General features: G+C 37.1%; 1 protein-coding gene and 1 long non-coding RNA gene across 2 annotated transcripts in view; one reads left to right on the forward strand and one right to left on the reverse strand.

Moving 5' to 3' along the window:
• The window catches only part of LOC107741742 (semaphorin-6D-like), an 87,351-nt gene extending 77,551 nt beyond the window's left edge, over window positions 1-9,800 (reverse strand). Inside the window, exon 1 of the mRNA XM_016554513.1 lies at window positions 9,733-9,800. The gene's annotated coding sequence lies outside the window, so the exon portion shown is untranslated. The remainder of the gene's footprint in view (window positions 1-9,732) is intronic.
• The window catches only part of LOC107741743 (uncharacterized), a 50,999-nt gene continuing 37,273 nt past the window's right edge, over window positions 9,774-23,499 (forward strand). Inside the window, exon 1 of the long non-coding RNA XR_001640230.1 lies at window positions 9,774-9,823. This is a non-coding gene — a long non-coding RNA (uncharacterized LOC107741743). The remainder of the gene's footprint in view (window positions 9,824-23,499) is intronic.

Consider the following 23,499-nt stretch of genomic DNA (forward strand, 5'->3'; position numbering starts at 1 on the left):
CGGATGGGAGCATGCGGTAATGGTCAGAAATTCAGCGAGAGCGGGATCAACAAGCCCCGCGCTATCACGCAGCAGCACAGTCAGTCAGTGAGCGCCGTCAAATCTTGCGGGATTCCATAAATAAACTACACAGAACCCCATTATTCGGACAAATATACATAATGAATTTATGATACAAAATGTAATACCTTGGAAAATGGCATTTAAGACTTTTTAATACTTATTAAGGGCCTTAATTTTCTCTAAATGGATTTATCAACTTTTAATACTTTTTAAGACTCCACGGACACGGACACCCTGCAAACTGAAAAAAGTGGCCCAGTGAAATAGCCTCAAAATTATTTTATGTGGTTCTCTGACAGGAGAATTCAATTTCATACATTTTTTGTCATATAACTGAATTATAAAACTGCACTAAGTAGCTAACAAGTTACTTAGCACTAGTACATATATATGCTAAATGCTCTTTGAGCAAAAACAGTAATAACATGTGCTGTACCAGTCCACAGCCTCAGCAAATGCTCCACTATTCTCCACAATGGAAACCCAGGGTAATTTAAACGGTTCTAATAATTCCAACATAATTGAACATTAAACACTATTAAACACTATCAAGTTCTAATCTTACTCAAAAACACATAAAATAACATTTAATTTCATACAATTTTACTCTCCCCATTAAGTCCCAAGCAAAGCATGCTAGGAACAATTCTCAAACTGAACTTCGATGACGTCAAAGGTCACATTGTTTTCACAGAACGCAAAATTGTCATTTGTTTTGAAGCAAATAGTTTAAATTATACCAACAAAACTTAGTTTTACCTCCAGTTAACCAAATACAGTATTTTACTTTAGCTCAATGATAAGACAGAAAAGTAAATTAAACTGGATCAAGTATAAAATATTCTTTAGAGTAACGATAAGGCATATGCACATTTTTCAGTGCACTGTAGTGTCACTTAAAAAAAAAAAGATTTGGTCTTTTGAGAAGAATTTCATAAGTTTTTATGAGAATGAAGTGTTCATAAAAATCTCATGAATTACAAATGTATAATGTTATGACATTTTATGACTATATTTGTAAAAAGGCTTACTATGAGAACATTCTCTAAACATTCCAACTTTATTCTTGCAATAAATAAAAATAAAACATCCTATAATTCAGTTAATAGTATTTTCAGAAAATGGTTCTTCTAATCTAGAAAAGCCTTATAAAACCTCTCATCTCAAGGCTAAATCTGAAGTCAATTAAGAGCTGTTTAATTAACTCCCAAATATTTAATTAATAATTAGATCAGCTGATTATCAAAATAATCATTAGTAGCAGCACTAGTGTTGATCAGTATAATCAAATAAGCTTAGCTGTATCTCTTCATAGCACACCACCTTCCAAAGTTCAACACACGGTTGTGCATGAAGCATCCAGAGGTCTAGTTACGCCCTAAATAGAATTAATTCATCTCCTGCCAATTATTTTGGACCCAGGGCCAAGTCTAAAAGTAGAGCGCTATGTTTTATTCTGCTTATCTGTGGAAACAGTTCAGGTCAATCAGATATCCAGCTCACAACAGAGGCCTGATTGACATTCTATAAGAAAAAAAACTCTTCTTTTGGTGTGAAATGTGAATAATGCAAATGCCCCGGGCCACATTCATCTACGGTCCAGGTCGAGGGAGTCGAGCGTTATTAAAGCAGTACTGTGACTGAAGTAGAATGTCAATGGACGTGCTGCACGTTACCTGCTGCAAGATTTAACATCACATTAAACAGTGTGTGTCCACGCTTCGACGCACTCACACACACGCACACCGGCTCCATGAATATTATAATGTGACCCACGGGGCAAAAATGCAGTGTGTCTGAGAGCAGCAGAGGAGTGAAGGGCCTGTCTGCCAGTTCGATGGCCGGTCTAGCCGCGCAGACACCGTTCAATAGAAGCTTTCATTTGGATTTCTGAACAGCCCTGACAGGGAAAGCACTGGTGAAAGAATGTCAGCGAGGGCCAGATGCCCGACAGCGAGTGTGCATGAATGTATGCGGATGAATGCGATTGCGATTGCTCTCACGTGTTGTGCGATTGAAAAAAGACCGACAGAGAAGAGATAAGGAGAGGGCAAGAGGTAGGAGTGATTCACTGCGTCTCAATCGTACAATTATCAGATGAGAGGGTGTGAATGTCTCGCACTCAGGCCAGAACCCTTTGCGGATAAAAAGCACTTCTCCGTGTCTAATACGCACATTAATCACGAGTTCTGTTGCTCTTCCGAGTTAACACAGTGTAAAGTGTTAACAAAGGGGCTTCAAAACCATTCTGTTTTCGAGCAGACTAGCAGGACGGTGGATGTGAAAAACACTTTAAAACGATAAATGATTGATTAGTTACATGACGGTATATGAATAATGGATCACTCTAAGGTGGTTCATACACCTTATGTAATATATCTCACAGCATTTCGGCTTTCTTACGTGCCACAGCTCAATTTGCAGTATCACGGCTGCCATCTAACCCTCTGCAGGCATCTGAAATGGCATCTCGCTCTGCATCCACAGCGTTCGGCGGAGACCGGGAGGAGTTGAGAATCATTGCATCCCTGGGAGGAGAGGAGGAGGGGAGGGACATCCAGCTAAATGCATTTATCTGCTGTTGGCAGCTTTTCAAGCCCACAGCCGAGGCGAGATCAGACAAGAGCGAGTGTTAGCGATCATTTTTGCGGGCCGATATGCGGGTCATTTGTGTTATGCAGTACACTGTCATGTTCCCATCAGATACGCTACCATTCGAACGTTTGAGGTTGGTACGATTTTTGAATGTTTTTCCAAGCCTCTTTGCAAGGCTGCATATATTTGATGAAAAATACAGCAAAACAGTAATTTTGTGAAATATTATTAAAGTTTTAAATGTATATAACATATATAACGTATATAACATTTAAAAATGTACTTTATTCCTGTGATGGCAAAACTGAATTGTCAGCCGCCATTACTGCAGTCTTCAGTGTCACATGATCCTTCAGAAATCATTCTAATATGTTGATTCGGTGCTCAAGAAAGATTTCTGATTATCAGTGTTGAAAACAGTTGTGCTGCTTAATATTTGTTGTGGAAACAATGATTCATATTTCATTAAAGAATCCTAGAAATACAAAGTAAAAAAAATATATATATAGTATTTATTTGCAATAGAAATTTATAAATGTCTTTTACTGACCCTTTAATGCTCCCTTGCTGAATAAAATGGTAAATTTCTTTATTTTATTTATTACTCATCCAAAATCAGCATATTGATTTAAGAAAGATTTAATAATTTATGAAAAACCATGTGACATTGTAGACTAGAGTAATAGCTGCTGAAAATCACAGGAATAACTTATAAATAGAAACTTAAAAATAAACAGCAATAACTTATAAATACATTAAGAAATTTTAATTATATTAATATTTTAACAATAATACAATATTATTTTACTATCAGGGTTTCTGCAGATATGAACAAGATAAATTTAAGACTTTTTAAGACCTTTTTAATACCACCATATATGAAATTTATAATGGAAAAACATTATATTACATACCTATATGTAATATTTAATGCGTTTAATGTAAAAATAAAACAAAATATCACTGTCATAAATTATATTTATTACTATGATATACTGTGAACTTTTCATATCAGCATACAATATTCCATACAAAATATCCCCACAAACGTACTGCATCACCGAGATTTTTGGTGGTGCAAACAATTTATTCTGAAGCAATATTTTCAGTGTTCTACCAGCTTTTACATACTTAAATCTGCATATTTTAAGGCCTTTTATAGTGAAAACGTTAAGAAATTTTAAGATTTTTAAGGACCCGCGGACACCCTGACTATATCCCGACCCCAAACTTTTGCACCGTAGTGTTTGTTGTGTGTATGTGAAACAGTATGCGTGTTAGGAAACTTTTTTGCCATGGAGAAAAAGCAGAGGAGGAAGCCAGACACAAATCAAGTAGTGAAGTATTGAAAAATAAGAAAGAACTTGACAGATCAAAGAAGAGAGATCAACCAATCAGAGGAGTTCTCCAGGTCTTCAGACATTCTTCCACCTGTAGAGAGTGAGACAGGTTCTGTCTGGGTTGGAGAGTGAGACGGTCCCATCAGAAGCATTTCAGGCAGGCAGTATAATTCTGAGCGAAGGGATGCAGTGATCTTCTCACAGAGAGGAATTCTATGTCCTTCATGGGGAGATTTGGAGCTAGAGGAGACACTAACGATTCATTGAGGTTTGTGGACATTTAAAGCAGAAGATATTGCTTAATGACAGAACCCTGCATTCGGCTTCTCTTGACAAACATCCAAGCAGATTTAGCGCACATACATATAATCCAGGCAAGATTAAAGTTGAAAACAGATTCTGTGTTTGTTCTTCTGCTAGATTCATGTTGATTCACACATCGACACACCACACAGCTTGTCTCTGTCTCTACGGTGGTTGCGAATGCCCCAAAGGAGACGTGTGAGAGACATCCAGGACTGACAGACCTGATCCTAGATCAGCAGTGGGTGAATCCCGACAGATGCCTCGCATCAGAAGATCAATATACCACTTAATTCTGCACTGTTGCTGAATAACAATGGGCCGTGAGAAAGCTTTTCACTCACCACCTCCCAGCTGATACCAGCCACAACCCATAATTACTTTAGCAGACGGTTATGGGTGCTACATGTCTGGAATGATGTTGCAGTAAGGTTGCAGAGAGCTTTCGATGATATCTCAGTCTTAGAAAGGTTTTTGCAAGCATGCTGCAAGGTCTGCTGGTAAATAAATTAAGCTTATTAAATTGAAACGCGCTCAATATTATTTACCTGGAGAACTACCAAGCTTCGCACAGGAACGTCTACATTCATCAACACGCTTCAGGTGAGTTAGGTGGTTGCTCTAGTCTAGAGGCATTTAATTCATCCAAAGCAATTGACTAAAAAGACTTTTATACTGTATTTCAAATAAATTGTTCTGTTCATCAAAGAATCCTGAAAAAACCTATCACAGTTCCCCAAAAACATAAAGCAGCACAAATGCGTATAACTTAGATAATAGTAAATTGTGTTTCTCTAGCACCAAATCAGCATATTAGAATAATTTCTGAAGGATCATGTGATTAGGATTAATGGCTGCAGAAAATTCAGCTTTGCCATCACGAGAATAAAATTAGAAATTATATGGTAAAGCATTTTCAAATATATTTATTATAGTTATAACATTTCTAAGTTTTCCATGACTTTGGGAAACATGAATTTTAAAATGATAGTTTCACACTCAGTTACATGCACAATTCTAATTCTAAAGACTAGCATCTACTAAAGAAAACATTTCACATCTCACGATACATCTAACAGCTTTTACCAGGAAATACAGTTTATCATATGCTTCTGCTGTATATGCTTTTACTAGAACTCCATATGGCAACACATATGTAGATTATTCCTCACATTAATCCACCAATGCGAAAATGGGGAAGATAATTAAATATTCATTCGTGATCTATCTAAAATTAACGAATTTGTTAACCCCAGATATACACTGCAGAACAGACACCAAATTTAATTTGATGAATGAAAATCAGGCTCTGTTTGGGATGCAAGTACAGTACACCACATTCAATACCACTGTTGTCATGTTTAATGGATGTTGATCGCTCATCCAATAAGACATTGAAAACACTTGTTCATTCAGCCGAACGATCAACAATACGGCATAATTGAACATACTGTAGCAGTCTCTGTTTTACTGGCATCAAATTGAATATGGCATTTACATTGACTAAAGTCTATAGCTGGATCAAATCCAACGCCTCTTGAAACCTTTTATAAACTCAGTTACTAACTTCACTCTCAGTCATTGTGGATTTGCACAATACAGTCCATATTATTATATTTTAAGTCTATATTATAAAATGCACTGTGACTGAGTATAATCCAGCGGTTGCCCATCACTAGTTGTTGTGACAAGACAGGAGGAGGAGTAGCAATGTGGATTACAAAAGCACGGCAAATATGAGTGTGAGCATGTGTGTGTGTGTGTGTGTGTGTGAGAGAGTCGTTTGGGTATCTATTAGGATTACAGAAGCAAGACGTGTGTGACTCTGGAGGATATAATTCTGTCAGAGTCAGAGTTCTGCTATGGGGTCACCACTCCTTGGAGCCATCTGCTTCCTCCTGCCTGTTAGTCTCAGGGCACTGAAGCTCAGAACTCAAACAGGCCCCAGGGGACGAACGCACACACATAAATACACCGAAAATAACTAGACACTGGTGGTTAGGAACCAGGAAGTGATTCCTGAGTGCCAATCTGCTGGTGAAAATGGGAATTTAACCCCAAGCTTTTCCTGCGCAGCCTAGTGCTTCCCTGTCGGAGCGTAGAAGAACCAATCAGATGATTAGGTTTGTGTAGCCAACATTGAGTTTGCTTGAATCCTACTGTATTGTAGGGCATAGCATGCAAGGATGGTTCACAGAATATTCATTTTTGGGTGAACTATCCATATAAGTAAATGTTAAATCTCAAATTATTCCAGTTATGCATTATCGCCCCTAGCCAAATCATTATAACAGGGTTTTTCAGTCATAGAAAACAAGAAAGAATATGTGGAATATGCTATTGTAGACGTACAGACAGTCCAATCATTGTATTCAAGCCTAAAGTGCCGTTCCAGATGACTGCTCTGAAATTTCCTATTCGCTGGGTGAGATTTTGCTATTCATTGTAGCCTTGCTGTGGTGGGCAACAATGAAGCAGAATGAGTGAGAGTATTAGACAGCCACAGAGTCATGAAGTCAGAAGGCCAAAGAGTCAGAGAATCGGCTCTCGTCTCCTCACAGCAAAAAAAAAAAGTGAAAATGCACACTTCTCACATTTCAGAAAATCACACTTACTGTATGTTTGAATGTGTGGTGCCAGATATGAAGAGGAGTGAAAGAAAGAGATTCATTCATCTCTTCGACCCCGTTCACACCTGATTTTAACATCAATCTCTAGTGTGCAGCTCTAAATACAGGGGGCCAACGCATCTTGCGCAATCGGTTCACTGAGCACATTTGGAGGAGGTTCCTGACACACGTGGTCATGTTTATATAGTGTAAATGCTAATGCATCCAGTCAGCGAAAGACCGCCTACTCATGTAACATGTAATCATTGCAAGCAGGGGCGTAGATTATGCAGGGGACGCGGGGGACGTGTCCCCCCCACTTTTAATATCACGTAAATTCGTCCCCTGCACTTTTTCGGGCAAGTGTGTTCGCATAGAGGTTTTCAAGAGCCGGTGTGAATAAATATAGATTTAAATTTAAAGAGACAGGATAGTCTGTACATGATGTCCCCCTCACTTCTGAAATGATGGCTACGCCCTGATTGCAAGACATGTTGGAGGCTTTTACAGTCTCTGCCAACAAGTTATAGCTTTAAAGCCAACATTAAACAAAGAAAATTCACAAATCCATTTGACTTCTGTAATATGATGCATTTATGAGATATTCAATGAGAAACATCAGGTAGGATCAGATTTTTACCTATCTGTAATTGGTTGGATCATGAAAAGGAGTTTTCCATACTGGAATGGAGCCAGAAAGCAATTGTGGATGACCACTTTCCCTCTAAAACACTTCAGGTACTCATTGGTTGAAATGTTAGTGGCCTTGATGATGTCAGCAGAAAAGCAAAGTTATTAAAGTGGTAGAGAAAGTTATATTTTGATTAAGGGCTATAAAAACAAACGTTTTTGCCTTTGAATAACACGCCCAATGAATTTATACAAAATGCCCAGGAATTTAAAGCAAAGAGGGATTTGATTTCATGTTGACTTCAAAGTAATGTGAACTATCATTTTGCACATGCTTTAAAAAAGCGAAATGTTTACAAACTAAACTACATAAAACCTGTTTCTTTCTCATTTCACCATTGGGATTCACATCAGAACACACACACACAAAAAAACATCTACATTTGTAAGTTTTCGCACCTGACCTTTCACAAAGTTGGTACGGGCCTTTCCACTGGCACATTTCCAGACCTGCAGGGCTCAGCTCTATACCAGATCATCCACAACACACTTAGAACCTTCGGGATAAATAGTGTGATGCAATTTGACTGAATACCGCTCCGAGTGATTCTCTTTGGCCATCAATGACCTTTGGATGAAAATGTGTATTCCAGAACAAAAGAGAAGGATAGAGAGAAATCTAGAATGATAGTGCTTACACTGTTGTTTCTGCTCAGAGGTCAGCAGCAGGGAAGTGAAAGAGAGAAAGAGTGAATGAACAATGGTGCGGCTCAAATGATGTGAGGGCATGTCAGGTTTAGTCAGAGCCAAGGGTTTGACCAGAAAAACAAAGGTCATTTTATTGCATGCCAAAAACCTATTATACGTTTCTTTGAGGGGTGGATGGTATAACCAAAATCTTATCTTAATCATATAGTTTCTCCATCAGAGTAAAAAAAGAATAATAATTTTGAGATATAAATTTAAATTACAAAAAATTCAAACTATAAAATATAAATTCAAAATTATGAGAAATAAAATCATAGCTATTTTATAGTGAGATAGACACTATCACAAATTATGGGAGGTAAAGACAATATTGCATGACAGAGACATACTGAAATACATAGTCGCAGTTATGAAAAGTAAAGTAAGATACAAATTGTGAGAAAAAAGTTACAATTACAAGTGATAAAGTTGCAATTACAATAAATAATTTGCAAGTGAGCTTATTGTGATAAACAAGGGAATAAATAGAAAAGTAAAATAAAAATACAAAGTGAAACTGATATAAAGTCAAATTTTAAGATAAAGATGAAGTAAATTGATAAAAAATGAAGTCAAGCTGTGAGATATAAATTCACAATGATGAGATTTGAAAAGTTGAAAAATAGTCAAAAATCTCTCAAAAATTTTAGTTGAAAAGTAGTCAAAAATAGGTAATGGGATTTAAAGTCAGAATTGTGAAAAAGTTATATTGGGAGATATACAGTCAGAAATGTGAGAAATAAAGTTGAAATTATGAAAAATAAAAAAGTCAAATTGTGCGATTGTCATATTGATAATCACCAGAAATATTTTGCTACTTTTAGATATAAAGTTGCAATTATGAGATAAATTCACAATTATGAGGGAAAAAGTCCTTGTAAGGCCTTTTATTTATTTATTTGTGTTTTTTTTTTTTACTCTGAGGTGGAAACAGGCTTCCACATCATGCGGTAATGTCTATTTGATGATTTAATTAAAGGGTTAAATCCCTTTTCCTTTAAAGGGACTTCATTTGCTAATTTTTCAAACCTCACGTTTTTAATAGCATAAAATGCTCCCATTTATACTGTGGTGTATATGGCATAGCAGAATCTCTAACAGTTGCTACTGATATATCGTCCAACCTTAGCTCCTCTAAACAATGGGCTAATGTAATAAATTGGATGAGCACAGATCTGTATCTCAAGTGCCCGTCAGTCACGTTTCCTTAACGACGCAATCCATGAACGCAATCCAACTATAGTGGGTTGCATCAGATCTGACAGGTCGATCCGCGTCTGTTAGTTCTGCTGATCTCGAACTGATGCTGCGTCTCTGTAAACTGCTGCATCTACAATTGATTTTGTCTGCCATGACGAAGAGAGGAAACACGAACTGGCGTGTCCATGATGATAGGCAGGAAACCTGAATCACTGTAAATAGAGAAAGACTAATTCAAAACTCACTGTTGTCCTTTCAGGAGATGAGCAGTGGAGGAAATGCTTCGGCTCTCACTGGTGTTCACGAGCTTAGCTGGAGATTTTCACTCGAGATCCTGTGAGGAAAAAAGAAACCGACAAAAGGGGGACATAAACATATTTGGATCTGGCTGTGTTGGAGATTTGTAGACTAATAACCGCTGGTTTGCAGGTGACTCATGTTGGCAGGAAATGTGAACCGGCCGGTGACCCGTGACAGAGGAAGATTCAGAACTCACCACCGCTCAGGAAAAAAAATCCCTCTAACACTCGTGCTTTAAAAACACTCTCTCATAAACACACACGGCATAACTCTAAACAGGGCCAGATGTTACTGCAAGGGAGCTGAACTCCCATCTGTGAGTGGAAAAACCAAAGCAACAGCAACTTTCTATTCATTAACCCGCTTCTGTCAAAAAATGGCAGGAAAATCATGGCGGCAATTTGTGTTTAATACACAAGACATACTGCAACTCTATGCATTTCTATATGCATCTATCTATTCATCCATTAACCTCATGCGGTGCCTTCGATAGGGGAACATTAAACTTTAATAGAGGGGTCTTGCAGAACTAAAACAGAAAACAGTACAATTCGGGAGACTGTGAATCACGGATTCAATTAACCGACTGTGGAATTCCATACTCCTGCATCTTTTAAAACCCCTGGTGAGGTTGGGGGGCGACTGGCTGGATTTCCCGGAAAACACATTCGTGCAAGGCTATCACATTCTGACCGCAGTTAGCCCTGCGAACCGCTAGTGAGTTATCGCATGTGGCTCAGGCATTTAGCCCTCTCACCCTTCTCTTTCCATCACTCACACCCCCCACGTCCCAGCCGGGGGGCTGATGGGTGAGGGAGGGGGGAACAGTCATTGCTCACAAGCCTGAATCTGGTGTCTGAACTCAACCATTTATTTTACACTACAGAAGACAGGAGAAACAAAACAAACCATAGCGAAAGATACTACAGACAGATCGCTTTTCCAGAAAATATCACTGTCATCTGGCTAGCCGTCTAGCAGTGCTGGCAAGTAATCAACTAGAATTAGTGATGTGGTTAACTTTTCTAGTAAATCCCTAAGTATTCTTTCGTTTTTTTTACATGTACGCCAGGATTACACAATGTGGCGTAGATTTCATCAACAGCATAGCATGCACACAGCTCGATTTTTCTCATCATATGCAATTAATATTTCTCTCTTCAGGGTATTTAGTAATTAAATACTGAAGCTAGCTGTGAAGTTAATTTATCGGACACACTAATGAACACAAGACACTGTAATATTTTAGGATAAATAAAGCCAATATTGCAAGATAAAAAAAAATCTGACAGATAAAAAGTCGTAATGTGAAATAAGGTCATATTGTGAATACAGTCGCAATAATGTGAAATAAAAGTCAATAAAAAAAATCAAATTGCAAGTTTTTTTACAAGAAATAATTTGCAATTGATATATAAAGTTGAAATAGTCATTATACAGTATCTTTTTTTGTCTGAGACGGAAAACAGGCTTTTAAATCACAGTAATTGCTATTTTTTTAATTTGAAAAATGAAAGGAACTTAAATAATCTGGTATGCTAATGCACATTTGTGTCAAATAAAGCACTTTAACAATGATTAAATTCAAAGTATAGCACAACCTTAAGTGCCTTACTGCTTTTATAACTGTTACATAACAAAAAAAAATTTTCATTCATAAAATATGTAGCTAGAATATGCATGATAAATGCTAACATCAACACTGTAAAAACTGATTTTTGAAGTTGTAAATAAAATTAGTTTAATTCAAAGTGTTGCTTGTCATTTCTTATTTCAAGTTAGTAGTAATTTCGGTTACACTTTATTTTTAAGGTCCAATTCTCGCCATTAACAAATCATTAACTACGACTTTTGCATCAATAAACTCCTAATTTGCTGCTTATTAATAGTTAGTAAGGTAGTTGTTAAGTTTAGGTATTGGGAGGATTAGGGATGTAGAATATGGTCATGCAGAATATGTGCTTTACAAACACTAATAAACAGGCAATATGTTAATAATAGGCATGGTAACAAGCAACTTCTTAATAGTGAGGACTGGTCCCTATACTAAAGTGTTATGATTTCTAAATGAAAAAAGTTTCTACAGCAATATTTTTGAGTGTATGGGTGCAGTGCAGTGATATACATGGCAGCTAAATGAACAGGCATTTTGCATCATAGCTAATATTGCATATTTTAGCATGGCTGGAATAATGTATTGACTAATTTGTAACGTAAATTACCTGTAGTAATTATAAATGACTTGTTACTTCCCCAACGCTGATATTTTTCAGCTTCTGTGAAAGCTGAACTGGATTTATATATATACACACACACACACTCAGTGTATCCTGTGTTTACGCCTCACACTGCGGAGGGTGAAACCGTAGTTCATTCTTGTTTGGCCCGGTGGATGTTTGGATGTCATTGGCTCTGTGAATGAGCAAATCCATCAAACACAGTTCATTTGAAATGAAGCTAATGTAACTATCCGAGCATGAAGTTACACTGCAATAAAATCAATACGGACCGTGGTTGGAGTGTGTTTCAGTTTGGAAATATGAACTCGAGGATAAAAAAGACAACAATGTAGAAACTCTATGATGCCGGTACATCCCCTTTTGGCTAAATTACACATTTAAATCGCAGTATTTGTGTGTGCGCTGTGATTTACTGGCAGTCTTACTGAGGTCCCAGCATTCCCTCTCACTGACTAACTCAGGTCAGTGATCTAATGGTCATGACAGTATCTGAGCTGTACTGCATCTTGAAAGAATCCAATTCTAATAGTACCATCCAAAATCTATTAAGCATTTCTCAAGTGCTCTCTCTTTATTGTGACATAGCTGCACCTGTTATATCTTACACAGAGTGGTCTTAAAGGGACAGTACAGTCAAAAATAAAAATACTCATCCTCATGTCGTTACAAACATGTATGATTTTTATCTTCACTGAAACACACACATACATAAAATAATAAAAACAGTCCATACTGGTTTTTAAAAAGATATGAGGGTGAGTAAATAATAAGGGGATTTTATTTTGGGGGAGTAAACCGTCCCTTTAAATCACCTTCAGATCTATACTAACCCATTAAATAGTTTGTTTGTGTGTTTGTAATAAATAAATCTCAGCTGCTTGTCAGCTGTTTATCTTCTACAATGTGATTAGTGTCCTGAAATTGGGCTGGTCTACACACAAACAGAGCTGCTGTTGTTGTAAATGCACTCAGAGACACTGCTGACCAGAATTAGGCTTAGGTTCAAGATTAGATGTAGATTTGCGATCATATTCCATTTAGGAATCATGAGATTTAGATGCACAGCATTAGGTTAAGATTAGGTTTATGATTAATACTAGAGATCTGTATAGGTTTATGATTATTGGTTGGATTTAGGGTTGAGGACATTGAGGATTATGGTTTTGTTTGGAGTGAGTCATCTGCTGGCATTACTCAATTCCCACAGAGATATAAAAAAAAAAAAAATCACTCACTGCGTCTTCTCTATAAACTCATACCCATCATCACTCAGAGGGCTATGCAGATTATGTTTTAAAATGTACTGAACATTTGAGATTTGAGACTTGAGTCAAAAGCCATGGATTTCAATATCTTAAAGCTGACTGATCCAAGGTTATATAACCTCTCATTTGTGTGACGTTTAGAAACGCTTTATTAATTTCTTTATCTTAAAGGAACAGTTTACACAAATTCTACAAAATAAAAAAAAAAGGACTACAAAAGGCATATGGACTACAAAAATGGTGTTTAATTTGTTACCAAACATAAATGTCATTGACTCCAAATTTAAACTTAAAGAGGAAGGGAAGATTTTCAATGAAAATCTTGAGGGTGAATAAATTATGTCTGAATTTTCATCTTTGGATGAACCGTTCCTTAAAATCTAAAACACTCATGCACAAATATCTTCCTGTACCTGCTTTCTCTTTACTGCTATAAACAAAAACCATTTTTACCACTCTATGAGCGTATGTCCTACTTACATCTTTTTTTTAGTCTTCACTTAGCCCACCCCATCTCTCGCTTTCATTTCGCCTCTCTGTTTGGTGATGAATTGTCCCTGGTCTCCAGGAATGGATCTGTTAATAATTCAGACCAGACCATGGCATTGACCATTAGAGCCGGGAGGCAGAACTTTCAGCTGATAGATCACTAATCAGATTAATCGCTGTCTTTCAGTGGGAAATGAAACAGAGTGAGGGACCATGCCACGCATGGTAATATACTGGACCTTCTAGAACACTTCACCAGCAGACGCTTTCAATTACGGCAAGCAACCACCTACAGCTTGAGAGAACATTACCCATGATTGAGTATTCAAGCAGCAATCCTAACATTAGCCCAACACAGTGAAAATATCATCCCGATAGATGTGCGTCACACCAGATGCGCTTGAGTAATTTGTGTACCAATGGATGAGACTAATACCTGTTCCAGGCAAAAACATATACATCACTGTAGCTCAGATACACTAGTCGGAACGTCATACAACTAAACTTGATCATCAGTACATTCAAATCATGCTCCCCAGGAGTAATTTGACTCTAATTGAAGTGTTCTGAGGCTCAAGTAAGTATGTATTTTTTTTCCCCAGCTGAGCTCAAGAACATAGGTCATTTATATCAAGGTCATTATATATCTAATTTTACCTGAGCTTAACATTGATTTCCCTGTAAAACGATTTGACTGTTTTCTGGCTTCACATACAGATGTTACCAGCGGTAGCAGCTAATGACAAAGTCATGAGTTTGGTGGGGTGTTTTGTTTGTGTCCGACTGAGCTGATGCCAGTTAAATTACACAAATTAAGAGTTCACCATGGTGTGGAAATATTGATTAGTCACAGTCTGCTGTGAGTTCCGTATATACTCACGCACTGATAATAGATTATACAAACATCCAGCACTACTTAGTTCACCCAAGAAGTGCAAATTCTGTCACTATTTACTCGTGTCTTATCCAACCCCCACAACAAAAATAAACATCAATATGTTTCACGGGTAATATTAATGAAGTCTTTTGTAGGCATAAAAGTAGTCTATAGATATTCTGTAATATTTTTATCCATTAAATATTTTGTTAATGCAAATTCAATTTAAATATAATTGTATATATGTTAACTAAAATAAATTAATATTATTATACAATAAGTAAAATATTTTATTATAACTTTTGGTGCTGCATAGTGGGGAAAAAAACAGTATACAGGTTTTGAACAACATAATCAAAATATAAATAAATAACGACTTTAAGGGGTAAACTATAGATTTACCAGTTCAGGAGCAATAAAGTTCATCCAACTCCATAACTTTGCTCCAATTGTGTCCTCTCTTTCGCTCTCTGTCCCGCCTCTGTCTCTCTCAGAGTGTCGTGTTCTCTCTCTTGACTTACTGTGATGTTTTTGTTCCTTTTTCTACAATGAAAAGTCTGATCTGGTCTTGCTGACGGCAACATTCACTGACTATTCATATATAATTTATCGCAGAGAAACAGAACGAAGGTGAGAGAGTGAGAGTTTGTCCCTACCTCTAAGAGATTTAAATGCTGTATTCACACACACTAGAAGAAAAAAAAAGCTGCATCAGGCCACTGATCCTAAAGACACTGAACTCAACACCACAAGATTGAGCAAGAACAAAAACAAAATGTACAACACAAATATATCCAGGACCCAATCCAAATATCACAGCAGGGGTAAAAACCTTATAGTTCAAGCTTAAAAACACATAAACTGTCACAAATCACACAAGACGTCACTTCAAATTGTTTGTTCAGCTAATAAAACCCGACATTTGGAATTTTCCTTTTGCGGCCACATTAGCCCCACTGTACCTGTTGTATTGTTAACCAAGCGTTAACTGTTACCCCATGCTCCGTCAACCTCAGCGTTATTAAACATGAACTCTCGCCCCAGTCTCAGTCAGAGGATTTCTGGCTCTCATTATCCACTCAGTCCTTATCAGAATATAAATAAAGAAGCTGAGCTCTAAAAATGGAGTTTAGAGATACTGAGAAGCCTCTGTGTTATTGAAATCAAAGGATTGCTTTCTAACAAATCGTGACTGGAAAACAAACGAAAGCTGAAACAAAGAAATACTAGATATGATGGAAGTATAGTATCTGATTTTACCTGTTAGATAGTATCAGACAACAAATATATTTTAGCAACTAATCAAATACATGATTGTTCAAAAGTTTGGAGTCGGTAAGATTTTTTAATGTTTTTAAAAATAAGTCTAATGCTCATTAAGTTTGCATTCATTATAGTATAAACCGCAATATTGTGAAATATTATTACAATTTATATTTTATTTTAAAATGTAATCTCCTCTGATCACAAAGCTCAGCAGTCAATACTCCAGTCTTCAGTGTCACATGCAGATTTGGTGCTCGAGAAACATTTCTTATTACTATCAATGTTGAAAACAGTTGTGCTGCTTAATATGTTTGTGGAAACCATGATATTTTTCGTATGATCTTGGTTCGGTTTTGCACTTGATGGCTAACATTTGCATCCAGAAGCAAAACCAGCTGAGAACTGCTGATCTCAACAATACAAAGTCAATTAACTGATGTTGTTGATCTGAACAGATCCTTTGTTTATGTGCATGTGTGTGTGAAAGAGAGAAAGAGAGAGAGGGATGAAGGGGTATAAAGCTCATATAAGGTCAGTTCTTCCTCCTCCTGATACTGTGGGAATGGATAGACGGGTCAAAGACACAAACAGACCACTGCATCTCTCACTTCTCCCACTGCTGTTCCAAAACCTAGCTGCCTAAAGAGGGAGCATTTTGAGGCATCATAGACATGCTCCCAATGCTGTTCCAAAAGCTAGGATTCTTAAATATGCCTCCTAAGAGCCCTTACTTGAGATAAATTCTAAAGAAGCATCTCATGCGTCAGAGCAGGTGATCCCAGAATTTTATGACGAGCCCAAACAAAAAATGAATTTAAGATTTAAGTGAATGGTGTGAGAAATGTTAAGCCTTTAAATAGATGTATAATTCATTTAATTTAAGAAAATAAGAAGTTCGGTGTGATTAAAAATGCATTAATTTACCTAGTATTTGTGTGTAGTGCATGTGTGTTTAGGTTTATTAGAATTAGCTTAGCAATATGCTAACTCCACTGGAATCAAATAAGTTTTTCCTTGTTTTTTTATTATACAAGCAACTATCTGTTAGAACTGTAAACTACTCAATTCACTGCAACATGAAAAGCATCAAAACGCAGACACAAACACAGCTTTGACTTCCAGTATGCAACAGAAAACTTCCTTTCAACTTCAGAGTCAAAGCTGCCTCAGTTTCCTTTCCTGCTGCACCTGCTGCCCCCTCTCTCTCCCACCACCTTTCACTTCTTTCTTCTCATCTTTCCATCTTTGTCTTGCCACTTTTGCTCACAGTGACCCTGACATGTCCTTTTCCCAGTGTCCACAGGAGTCCTACTGTTTCACTCCTGTCAGGTGACAAGTGGCCTTTTAGCTGCATCTCGGACCTCCTATCTCACCCTCTCTCTTGGTTTCAAAGGGAAAATATAATGGAAAGCAGCTCTTTTGAAACACAATTACGTAGACATACTACAACATTCACAATGCAAACCAAAACTACAATCCAGGTGCCAAAACCATGAGAACATTTACATATGGTGTAAGAAATCTTGAGATATTAAAATTAGCCTTTAGGTAATGTAAATAAATGCTACTTAAGTGTATAACATGCCCTTTAAACTCTCATTTCATGTTTTCAAGAGAAAGCAATGAACATTATCATTGACCCAACAAAATCATTGTTCCCTAAAGTTCCCCACATTTGTTACTAGAGGCTGAGACTGCACTATGTTCAATAAAGCACCAACAAGCATTATACAGCAATAAGCTAAGAAAAGTAGTTGGTAATTCAGAGACAGCGGCCACAAAATGTAACAATTTCAGTCTAATATAAAAGGCACCGTCAGAGCACCCCTGGGCCAGTGGCCAGCGCTACAGCCAGGCTTGAGAGCAATATAATGGCATCTCTGGACATTAATCACCTTGAAAGCCACAAGCAGCATAAAAATTGACAATCTGGCAAACCACTGCATGTCTTTGTTAAATACCACATCACTCAGGGCCTAACAAACACCTCTGTCCTGGCAATAAGGGCAGAAACCGAGAGAAACAAAATAAGAACCAAACGGGAGGGAAGGTGAAAAAGAATGAGTGAAAAGGGTGAATGATGGAATAAGAGATGGCGTGATGATGAATGTTTAAACTAAACTATATTTTATGGACAGAGCTGGGGGTGATGTATGCGCCTGTCAGTGTGACAACTAAATCGAACTATGACATGTCATCATCACTATTCAAGAGAGGCTGGGAAAAATGTACCTATTTAAAGTTTCCCTGACATTTAAAGTAAAAAAATATAAAAATGATAGTGACGTCAACTCAAGTACGGCACAGTACTCTAATGGGAATGCTAGTGATGTCACATGCGGTCGGTAAGGAAGCAAGTGTTTCTACTGCGAAAAAGCAGCAGGGAATGAAAAACACAACGACAAACCACAGAGGAAACAGAGGCAGAAGGCTTTTGCTCATTCAGGTGAAGCTTTTCTGTCAGCAAGAAAAACTGCCTCCCCAAGTCATTAATTCAAGCAACCGGTAATTTCCTTCTGGACAACAACACTTCCTCTGCAGGAAAGTACAAAAAGGGAAAAAGGGGGGGGGGACTTTCATGTAGTTGGAAGTGACAATGTAAGTCCATTACTCAAAACTCTGGAGTGTCCACATGACCCCAAAATGGTTCAGTGCAAGTTTAAAATGGGAAAAATTATGGAAAACAGTACAGTAGACATCCTCTAATGCTCACAACACAAAAGTACCTCCTCAATCCACACAGACCACTTCTGGAAACCAGGGCTCCAGACTGTGACTAAAATGGTCACAGATATGACAAAAAAGTGACAAATCCAGAAAAAGACAAAAAAGCTTTGTGTCCGTCCATTTGTGGATTTTTCTGATTATCATCTAATCAGAGTGCATGCCATTGTTTTATGTACACCACACAAGTTATGTCCGAGTTATGATTTAAATGGATCTTACAAACTGTTTTTTAAAATGAGTGAGTCAAAAAGATACACAAAATGCCAGATTTTTTCCTTAACCAGTTAAACGCCTCCCTGCGGACATTTCTAAAGATTTCATTGGTCATGTCAATCATAGTGCTGATTGCCTACATAACTGAAACAAGCACTAACCTCTACCCAAAACTTAACCTTAGTTTAGCATTGGTAGCACATCCTGATATATAGCACTACTGGTTGTCACAATTGGATTCATTCATGATATTTATGAAGTTTGAGTCGAATCCATGAAGTGGGAACACTTTTTGGCACTAACTAAATGATTGAGTTGAAATCGGCTGCTGGGCAGGGATTGTGCTTAACTGGTTTGGGGAGTAAAAAAAAAAAAAAAAAAAAAAAAACTAAACAAAAAAAGTCTGCATAATATGCAAAATCACGCACACGAAACAGCTTCACACTTGCCTGTGAGTTAGCGGTTTGAACCAGACTCACTCTGTCAGTAAATCGTTCAGAGCCGATGCGGAGTCCAAATTGACTCCCTCACTGAAACGAGAGTCATTTTTCTGTTGTCCAATTTGAAATGAACTAGGAAACATTATTGCGATGTATCCTTTAGGTTTGTGAGACTTACATCAGTCCATTAACTGACTGTTGTTTATATGACAATGTGTTATTTAAGATACATATTCACAAAAAAAGCTTTGTTGTATAAATTAATAAGAGTTTTCTTTAAAAAAATATAATATTTTACAAAACAATTATTTATTAGGGTTAAACATATGAGATTAACTGGAATGTAAAACTAAATAATGGCACTTTCCGTGACATATATACACACACAGTATAATGTACTTCAGAGACAAATAAAAAAATTAATATATATTACAGTATACTACGTAGCCTGACTGACAGAAGCTGAACTAGACTGTACACATCTGGCTTTGATCAGTGAGGATATGAAATCAAAAAACACACAGCAGTGGCACTCACAGAGGGACGAACGGAGAAACAGTGATATTTAAATTTCGACTCATTCATCTTCAAAATGATGAATTCAATTGTTGTGCTTTGCAGAACAGAAAGGTCCCAAAGCTAAAGCCCAACAGCAACAAAGAGAAATAAGATGATGTGAACTGGGATTTGTTGCGAAATCATCAGACGAATTTCTGTTTTTGCGTGTATTAGCCTCTGAGAAAAAAATAACTGAGGAGTGTTTCTGCCGAGAGAGAATCATAAACTCTTATCCTAGTGTGTCAGAGAAACATGTTTAAGCCATTCCACACAAAGAGCAATGGTTCTTTTCTCATCCTATCTGTGCCGTCTACAACATCCATACAGGTAATCCTGGATTAGGAACCCATCGTTGGACACCTTTAAACAAGAACAGACACGTCAGCATTTCCCGTTCTGCTTCTGGTTTCCATGTCTGTGAATATGGACAAACCCAATGAACTCTGAAAGGGTTAATCTAGAACACATCTTCTGAACATCCAGACTTCAAACCATTACATACTGTTGGACAGAGTCTTGCAACATGACACGAAAATGTCTAGTGGTAATGTTCTGCAATTCAGCCAACGCATAAAAAAAAAAGCAGTGGGAGCTCTCTTTATAAGACTGCAGGACGCAGGAGAACGCTGCGTGCTACTTGGCTGCAAAATATGAATGATCTGAAGGCAAACTTTCCCACTTTTGTGGGAAATCAGGTTAATCTTCAATGGATTTGCAAGAATACAAAAGAACAACCCGTATCGTTCTCTTTCACTCTCTAAACATTTGAACTCGAGGCTTTAGATTCAGAATCCCCTCCTTTTCTCTGCCTATGGTCTGGAGGCTTTTATCCTTTTCTGCTATCGACAAAAGCAGAAAAATATACAGTGGCACCAAAACATATCTGAACACTTACATCACCTACAAATGGAGGAATTTCTTTACATTAGATACTGTACAAAATGACCAATTCAAGTGGATTTTCTTTTTTTAAAAGAGCTGTTCTCTGAACTAACTTGTCTTTCGGACTCATTTTTGAAATTACTTTCAAACAACTGGCCTGAATGTGATTTTTTTGAGTATGTATATGTATTATATTATCAGTGTATATATTTGTTTATTTATTGTATCTTCGATATACACATTTCTGGTTCGGGTGCTGATTTATACGAGTCTAACAGATGGGGTTGCGTAACTTGTGTGGATACATAAGCCCAAAAAAGTTTTGAAAATACTGAACTAAGTACAATGACGTTCATACACTAAATGCGATATAAGTGTCCATTTTTGGGGGGCACTGTTCTAGGACAAAAAGATCCTGCTGTACTGGGTCTAGAATAAATGTGGGTTAAATTAGCTGCTTTGCTCTGCAGAATGTGGTGCTTATTGACCAGAGAGCTCTGAGGGATTTCACCGTCCTGCTGCTGGATTTTAGATTAGCTCAGGTATTTTCTCCCTCTTTGACAACAGCTGAGTAGATTTACAATGAAAATCTTTCACTGAAAACAGCTGCTTAAAGAAAAAAAAAATGGTTCTAGTTCATAAAGGATATTCCAGGATTAGCTATCTCTCCATCCGCACACAGACTTCAGCAAAATGACCTTTCACCCAGAAAACAAATAATTCGCGCACAAGGACCCAACCGCTTCTCAAATTCTTTTTCTAAATCGAATCAACTTTAAATTGAGCACTTGGCAGCAAAGGAGCATTGGTGAAATACGGGTCAGAGAGCTTTAGGAACGTGGATCGTTGGATAGAAAAAGCACAGCGTGGTCAGCTTCTCATGACTTTGCCGTTTTCTTCGATTGCGAAACATGCGTGATGGTAGTCATCCATTAAACTCCAAAATGAGAAAGCAATGAGCAAATGTCACCAAAAATCCACTAAAACAGATCAATACAGAGAGAGAGAGAGAGAAGGAGAGGGAGCGATTCAGCTCCTTTCGTGTAACACTAATGCACGTCAATTTCCCCTCAAAAGAACAGATCATTTCTGACGGTCTTCTTGGTCATTACAGGCCGTAATCTCTTCATTAGGTCAGTTACGATTGGCCTCTTCAAACAAACAACTGCCATTCAGAGAAGTAGGAATCTTAAAGAGTCCGATTACATCCAAAGCATCGCAGTAGAGCTTGTGAGGGGCTCTTTTATGAGGTGGGCTGTATAAACATGAACTGAATGAATGAATGGAGGCACTCACTGGCTGCAAGGTCTGAGTGAGCGATGCCAGAGATGAGAAGTTTTGCTTCTCTCCATCTGTAGCATCTGAAGAAAAACACATTTTCGTGCCAAAAGATTTGTACACATACACACACGCCTATGAAAGCAGCACGATGGAGCTAAATTAGTTGAGATGTGCTGTGCATACACACAAGACGCTGACAACCTTGCTTAATCTTTTAAATCCAGTCCTGGAACAGAACGTCCTGAAATTTCAGTAAATGGAGAGATTTGATCGCATTTGTGAAAAGATTATGCTTAGATATTTCTTTTCAATTATATATAGGAAGCATTGCCTGTTTTAAAACTTTTAAGTTAGCTGGGCTTAGTATGCTAAAAGAGCAATAGTCACCAGGCAGGTGGATGATCAATGGCACAATAAACAACACTCAAACACACTCCAAACACACACCTTCCTTTTCCGTTTATATGATATAATGGTTAGTCTCAAACTAACAAGAACTTTCTCAAACTGGCAAGCTCCAACTGTTTCTTTCCACTTAACACTTAACTACTGTAAAAATAAACCAAACTGTTGGTGATTACTTTAAATAAAAGTCAAACAATCTTTTCCAGTTTAGCAGATTTAGAACAATGGCATAGATTATGGGCAATACATTATAGTGTTTTTGTTTTATTTTCCCACTGCATATTCTTTCGGGTTTTGGTTTCAACTCTTATTCCAATTTAAATGAAGTTTACAACTAAAAATGTACATTTAAAGCATTGAATTGCTTTGTGGCATATTTATACATTTCTATTTATGTACAACAGATTATTTTCTGAGGTCAAATTAACTGAAATATTCAGATAAAACTATTCCAGCTTCAAGTTGACAGTTCCACCTCCAAACTCAAAATTGTACAGTTCAAAATTTGTACAAAAAAAAAGTAAAAGTTTCAGTAATTTTGTTGGGTGTTTTTGTCATTTTTATCATTTAAATGTGTTTATATATTTTTAGGTTATTTAGCTTTAGTTATTTTAGTATTTCTTAAACTAAACAAAAATGAGCAACCATTTTTTTTCAGTTAATGTTTATTTTATTTCAGATAATGATTTTTTTTAACAGTCTTAGTTTTAGTTTACAATACTAACCCTGGTTAGCAGTATAGTCAATTTATGACTATCCAACCCGTTGAAATGCTAAACAGGTCAATATTTCACATACTTTTAATATATACACATTTGAAAATTAATCAAAGTTTGAATTGAATAACAAATGCAATAATGTTTGTTAATGACTCATTAATAAAAGTGATTATAATCACATTTATTACCACATAGTTCCTCTATTATACACTAATCAAGCACACATCTGAATCACCAAGTCTGACAAACAACTGTCAATCCAATATAAATCACCACCATCACCAAGTGAACTTGGTTAGTGACCCACCCACCAACATTCACCTCGCTTTCACCTTCAGAATCAGAATCAG

Source organism: Sinocyclocheilus rhinocerous, unplaced genomic scaffold, assembly GCF_001515625.1.
Source record: "Sinocyclocheilus rhinocerous isolate Xijiao unplaced genomic scaffold, SAMN03320098_v1.1 scaffold616, whole genome shotgun sequence".
Taxonomy (NCBI): Eukaryota; Metazoa; Chordata; class Actinopteri; order Cypriniformes; family Cyprinidae; genus Sinocyclocheilus; species Sinocyclocheilus rhinocerous.